Source organism: Serinus canaria, chromosome 4A (genome assembly GCF_022539315.1).
Source record: "Serinus canaria isolate serCan28SL12 chromosome 4A, serCan2020, whole genome shotgun sequence".
In the NCBI taxonomy this organism is placed as follows: domain Eukaryota; kingdom Metazoa; phylum Chordata; class Aves; order Passeriformes; family Fringillidae; genus Serinus; species Serinus canaria.
In genome coordinates, this window is record NC_066318.1 from 8,922,524 (window position 1) to 8,929,166 (window position 6,643).

The following is a 6,643-nucleotide window of genomic DNA, read 5'->3' on the forward strand; positions in this document are numbered from 1 at the left end:
CCGGCTGTCGCTGCTGTCCATCCACCCTCCCCGGGTCTCGGTGCCTCCGCTGACCGGGCAGAAACCCCCTCCAGACACGGCCCTTGCGGCGGGAGGGATTGGAGCCTGCACCCGGAGCTTTAATGCTGTTTTTGCTGGTGCTGAAAGGCGGAAAGTGGGGCAGGAAACGATGGGAGACGACAGGAGCATGGTGCGAATGAGGGAGAGAAGAGCCTGCGGTGCGAAGCGGGGAGAAGGAGGTTGGACAGAAAACTCGGTGGATTTGGGTCTGGAAGGTGGAATAAAGTGTGATGGATGCTGGATTGATGGACACTATTGGTTAGGAAGAAAAAAATCCAAACCCCCATACCCAAGGGAAACAAGTCAGAAAGGGCAGCTTGGCAGAGAAAGGGGAAATGGCAGAAGGCATTGAGGCTGGGAGACAGACAGAAGATGGCCCGAGGAGACAGGAGCTCTGCATTCAGCAGGGAAGGGCCTTCTGGAATGGCATATTCCTGTCTGTGATGTCTGGAAGAACTGAGGATTTTCAGTGGTTGGGCTCTAAGAGACACCCCCAGCCATGGGGGTAGAAGATGAAGTCTGAAGAAGACAATAAAACACATTGACCTGATAATGGGACAGTTGGAGTGTAGATGGTTGATAGGAAAGCAGTTATGCAGTCTGGAGGAAGCGGAAATAATTTGTTATCAAAAGGCAGTTAATTTCTCTCAGCTGTGTGCTTGCAATCCTGTACTTTCCCATGGAGTGTCACAAAACCAAAGCTGGCGTGTCAGGGCCACCACAGAAACCAGGGCATCAATCAAATGAGGGTCCCACACACAAGGGATTTTGTGCTCAGACAAGTTCACTTCTTTGCATTTCTTTTTGTGCTTAGTAACTACACCTAGAGCCCACTCATCACATGTGCTACATACCTGCATGTGCAGTTGTCTAAGCATGGTTGCATGTGACTTTAGATTCACATAATTTCAAAACAGTAAATTTATATTTATCCTTTGGGCTTAATTACCAAATATTTATTTGAAGAAATAAACTCTATATTTAATAACTGACTTGCTGTAGGCTGGAGGGAAATGTCAGTAACAGCAGCACAGATGAAACCACAAATTCTGAAAGCAGCAAGTCTTTCTCAGCTCCACCACAAAGAATGGGGCATTTCAGAGGCTAGGGAAAGTCCTGCTCTGGGGATTTTGTATTTCCTCAGGCTTCACTCCTTTAGAACAAGGTTCTTTTTTTAAAAAGTGATCTCACAAGGAGTTGGGAGCAACCAAATTAGGAGGATTTGACTATTAGGAGACAGACATTGAATTAAGCTTTAATTAATTGGAAGAGGAGAAAATGATTGGTCTTTTCAGGTAGCTCATGTGGTGAAAGGGCATCTTTTGTATCTCCTGGAATATTTACTTCAGGACTTATGAATATACATTGATATGTTCCAACACTCCCTTGTTCTGAGTGAGGAATTCTGAGTGTTTGGATCTCTTGCTTGCACGGTAGGAAATGGGCCCTGAACCAAGTGGATGTTCTGCAGACATAACGGGAAGGCTGATTAACTTGTTTCCTTTATGCCAATTTAGTGAAGCTTGAAATGAAATCTAATGGCAGCAAACATAGCAAGCAAATCCTTTTCTGTGTAATAACACAAGAAAAAGAGTAAGTGATGTGGAATTAAAAAAACAGTATAGTTTATTAATTTAGCTGATCCTGGTTTTCTAAGACATTCACATTCCTTATGTTTTTTGCTGGATATGAGAAGGAGGACTGTAATGTTTCTGTACAGCATTACAGTTTTACTGCATATTATACTGCCTGACATCAGTTGTTTTAAGAAGGCATTGACATTACTGAGAGCAAATATCAAAACATTATAATTTATTTCTAAAGCTTTAGTTCATTGAGGAATATAATTTCATGCCTAATTTCATTTGCATCATATGCTTAATCTTTTGTGAATCCTTTAGCAGTTTCAGCAGTTTAGATATCAAACTTTCCTTAGCCCTGGGACTTGCCAAAATTGATGGATGTGTGTGGTCAGCAGCAAAGTGTCCACTGTTTAATGAAGCACTGAGTAACTTAATGTTTCTGATTCCTGGTGCAGAAGAGGTTGTGATAAAAAGAAGAAAGAGATAATCCCTAGGACATGCAGTAATCATGGCTTTATTCTAATGTATTTTTATTTATTCTTTTAGATATCTCTAAACAAAAGGACAACTCCTGTATTTTTTTCAGGGAAAAGATTATGGCAGAATTATTCCTTCCCAGGAGGCAGAGAAAGGATTTGGTTCCATTTCACGTGGAAGGGAAGGGGTGGAAAGAGGAATATATTAATGCTGGCCAGAGAGGTCCCAGAGTCACTTGGCAGAGGGGGATGAACCACAGGGACCTTCTTGGGGCTGTGCCAACAACTGAGCGTTATTCAGGAGTTCTCCTTCTCACACAGCCCAGTGTGCAGCCTGTGCACTGAGCATTCGGGGTCCGGCCACCGCAAAGAAGGCCACGGAGTGTTCAGCACAGGATGACATCTGCAGGGCCTCAGCTGCGTGTGTGAGTGTGCTCGGGGGACAGGAACAGCTCCGAAAAAACCCAAACCCTCCTTATCTCACCCGTGCGCAGGCTCCGAGCGGCCGGCGGCGCTCCCGGGCCGGCGCTTTCCGGGGGAGGTGGCGCTGGGAAACCAAACCAATAAACGCTGCTGCGGGAAACTGCTGAGTCAAGACTGGGGAAATCACGTGAAAAGCCAAAAAAAGAAACCTTGGTGGGGAGGTGAAGGGATCAGAGAGCAGGTTGCAGCAGAGAGCTGCGAAATTTCCTGTAAAACCGCTCGTGTCGCGACGCAGCTGGAAAAACATTCCCGGTGCGGGCTTGGGGGGCGGCACCGGCGATGGGCACGGGCTGCGACACAAACCCGGCTCGGTTCAGCGTGGGCTGGAGCTCAGCGGGGCGAGCAGGGCAGGAGCTGGGCCTTGGCACCGTGCTGGGGCAGCTGCTGCCCCTTTGCTGTCCCACTGGTTTCTCTTGTCTGTCCCACTGCGGCCCCTTCGCTGTCGTGCTGTTGCCCCTCGGCGCTGGGATGCCCCGCGGTGCTGGAAGCGTTTCCAGCTGCTGCTGGATGTGATGTGTGCTGCAGCCCTCGGCAGCTGGGCTAACGTGGCAGCAAATGAGATTGATGCATTCTGTGAGTCAGACCAAGCTGCTTGTAGATGTCGCTCAGTTTAATGTGGCAAAAAAGAACTTGTTTGACTGACAACATGTTCTTTGGGCTTGTTCCAGCAAAGTAGAAGTGTGTCAATACTCTGGCTTTTGTGGTTTGATCGACACGCAGTGCTGACTTGCTGGAGATACATCTGTCAGCTTCAGAGCAGAATTTATTGTGTGAAAATGGCTCTGCACAGAAGGCACCGCCCACTTCCAGCTTTTATGAAAGATGTGTTGGCTGTAACATTTTCTGAGAGATTTCAGCAGGAAAAGAAGTTACATCTAAAATATAATGCAGGGAGGGAAACTGGATATTATACAGTCATTTTCATTACTGGATATTTTAACTGCAGGACTTCAGTGCTACAGGAACCCTTGTGACCTAGAATAACATTACATCCCTTTTACAGAGAACATAATGATATTTGTAGCTAGTCTATAGTTTCCAGCTCTGGTAGAGATCAGATACCGGGTCTGGTACACACCAGGCTAATGCCTGTTCACTGTGCTGTCCTGAAACAGAGCTCTCGGGAATGATCTCCCTCCAGTTTGAGGTTGTGTGTTTGCTTTGTGCTTTTAGAGTGGGATTGAAAGCAGCAACTGCTGCTGTAGGAATAAAAAGGGAGAAACTGAAGGGATACACGCACAGTGCCAGCTCTGCAAGTGACAGAATCGTAGCCCTGTGGTTGCAGAACCGGTTCTGAGCTACTCCCCAGCCACATCCTCCAAACCAGCTTTACCTGTGCAGTGACAAGGCTCAGCTCACCTCTGCAGAGGCTGTTTTGTAATTTTTGTTCCTGTTTCATGATTGAGAGCTGCACCTTCTCCCCAGCATGCACATGGCAGAACTTGGCCTGTGCAGTGCCCTGCCCAGCCTTCACTGAAAATTAATTAATTAAAGAGCAGCTTTGCCTTGAGCCTAAAACTAGCGCCAGCTGAAGGGCTTGTGGGTGTAATTAAGGGACCTGCTTTTGAGAAAGGTATCTGCTTTTGGCCATGATAATGAATTTTTTTCAGCTAAACCTCAAGCTTCAGAGACTACACAAGGGTAAAACAGAACAGGCAAAGTGATAATTTCCTGGGAAATTCAGTCCAGAAGGGGAATATAAAGCTATATATTAAGTGAACATGTTGCTAATAATCTAGCACTCATATTTCATAAGAAATTAAAACTACTATTGCTCCAGATAGTAACAAGCAATCTATTCCTTATCATTTCAGATGCAATTTACTTGCATGCTAGCCCCTTTCTGCAAAGTCACAGTGACTAAGCTTTGCAAAGCAGCACAGGAGCCCTTGAGCCCTGAAAAGGCCTGGGCAGTGACCCTCTACACTCCTTAATTGCACAACACATCTAAATGTTGGATCTACTGAAAGCAGTTACTGCAACTTCCTTGTTACTGTAAATATCATTAGATGGAAAAGAATCTGTAGACTTATCTATTTCATACCAAGTTATGAGTACTCAGGCATTTTAACACAGAAGAACCTGGTGACATCATGTTTTCCACCAGCTCTAAAATACAGGTGTTGCAAGCAGACAAACAACTGATTGTTTTAAGGAGTAAGATAAAGAACTATCAACAGTTACAGAGAGAATTAGGTTATTTGTATTCTCCTGTCTGAATAGTCTCCTTAGGCTGCAAGAGCTGACCAAACTTTTGATCTAACTAATGTAACAATGCTGGGAGCAGAAGAACTCTTGGAATTCAGCAGATACAAGCAGAATGGATTTGATAAGGAGACAATTCCAAGAGAAAAAGCTATGTGAGAAGGTGGCCAGCCCAGCAATAATGGAACCCAGCAAGAAATCAAGAATTGACTGACCAGAAATTTGTGTTTGACTTGGCCTGGGTGATGAGTGTCAGGGGTATAACTGAGAGGTGTGAATTGGGCTAGGGGTCCCTCTCCAGAGGCACCAGTTTGAGCTGCAACCAAAGAACTGACAGGAGACTAACTGGAAACATTCACTTGGACTTGGCATTCTTAGTGGGGTCCTCGGGTCAGTTACTGTGTCTAAATCTCTAGCAATTGATAAAAATTTAGTATTTGCTGGATGTGAACTACTTTTGCTCAGCTTAAGAGGTTTATTTGCAGTGCTGTAATCTCCTACTGATTCTAGAAAATTCACTTTCAAAGTTACTTTTTTTGTTTAATTTATATCCTAATGCTAATTTTCTATAAGCAGCAGCAAGAAAAGCTGTGAGCCATTTGAAAGGTGACCTTGTACCAGGAAACAATTACTTAAGCAGGAGAAAAACCTGCTCCTTTGTAGATTAACCAACATCCATTGTTTCTTTTCCCAGTTAATTCCAGGTATTACAAGATACCCTTTGCACAATGTTCAATACCTCTCAACCACTCTGGTAAGTTTTGAGGTGTTAATTGTTTAAATTCCACAGTATGTCCACAGGCCCTGGCCTATTTAAGGGGGAAGTAAAAAGGCAAATCCAAAGCTACCATCTTAAATTTAATTTGTCATCAGTTTTTCTCAATCAGGAGAAAGTGGCATATATTGCACTTCACACAGGAAAAGGAATGAAAGAATTTTACTGCTCTGGTTTTTCTTCTCAGAGTAGACAGATAATCTGTCAGTCTCCACTCATCTGTTCCTGTAGGACTTTTTTTTTAAAATTTAATTTAATTTTTTTTTTTTTTTTGGTGAAGAATGTAGGAAATATTCTCTTTAAGGAGAAAGTGTTGGTGGAAAAACCCTCCTATGCATTTAGATGCCTCCAGGCTGTAAGACAGGAGGGAAGCAGCTGAGCAGGATTGGTGGCAGATGCTTCCCAGACCTGTATAAACCCACCTGCCCCAGGACTTAAGTGTGGTTCCAGCAGTGCAGGGTCAGCCCCCCTGCAGCCCATGCAGTCTTCCCAGAACAGCTCACAGGATCAGCTCCTGCTCTGCTGCAGCTATCCCAATTTCCAGGATTCAAAAAGGAAATCCAAACCACTCCATCTCCCCCCTCCATCAAGTCCTCAGTGCTCCTGGGCTGGGAAAGGCCAGGCTGGACACAGCTCTTCTGCTCAGATTTAACCCAGCTGGCTCAGGGTGAAGAAGAAAAATCAAGAAATGGCCAAATGGCCATTCTTAATATGTGAAGCAAATTCTGTATACAGCTCTGTCCTTCCTACTTCAATAATCATTCCAGAGTCATTAAAATAACAATAAAGTGGGAGACAAGGAATATTCACACAGCAGGAGAGGTGCCTCCTTCAGGAGCAACAAGGCACCACCTCTGGTATTTTTGTGTTTTTCTGCCACTTGTACACATTCTAGTCCCAGTTAAGGGTCTATGAGGATGCTTATTTCCTTCCCCTCCAAGAACCATAGAAGACTTAGCAAAAAACCCAAAATAATAAAAATTCAGGAATGGAAGCCACTTAGAAAACTCAAGGGATTTTAATGACTGAATGAATAAAGAACTACTTGTTATTTAAGTAGC

At 44.4% G+C, this 6,643-nt stretch overlaps 1 long non-coding RNA gene across 1 annotated transcript in view; it reads left to right on the forward strand.

The window, feature by feature from the left end:
• Positions 1-1,856: 1,856 nt before the first annotated feature.
• The window catches only part of LOC127059622 (uncharacterized), a 28,226-nt gene continuing 23,439 nt past the window's right edge, over positions 1,857-6,643 (forward strand). Inside the window, exons 1-2 of the long non-coding RNA XR_007777628.1 lie at positions 1,857-3,175; positions 5,502-5,561. This is a non-coding gene — a long non-coding RNA (uncharacterized LOC127059622). The remainder of the gene's footprint in view (positions 3,176-5,501; positions 5,562-6,643) is intronic.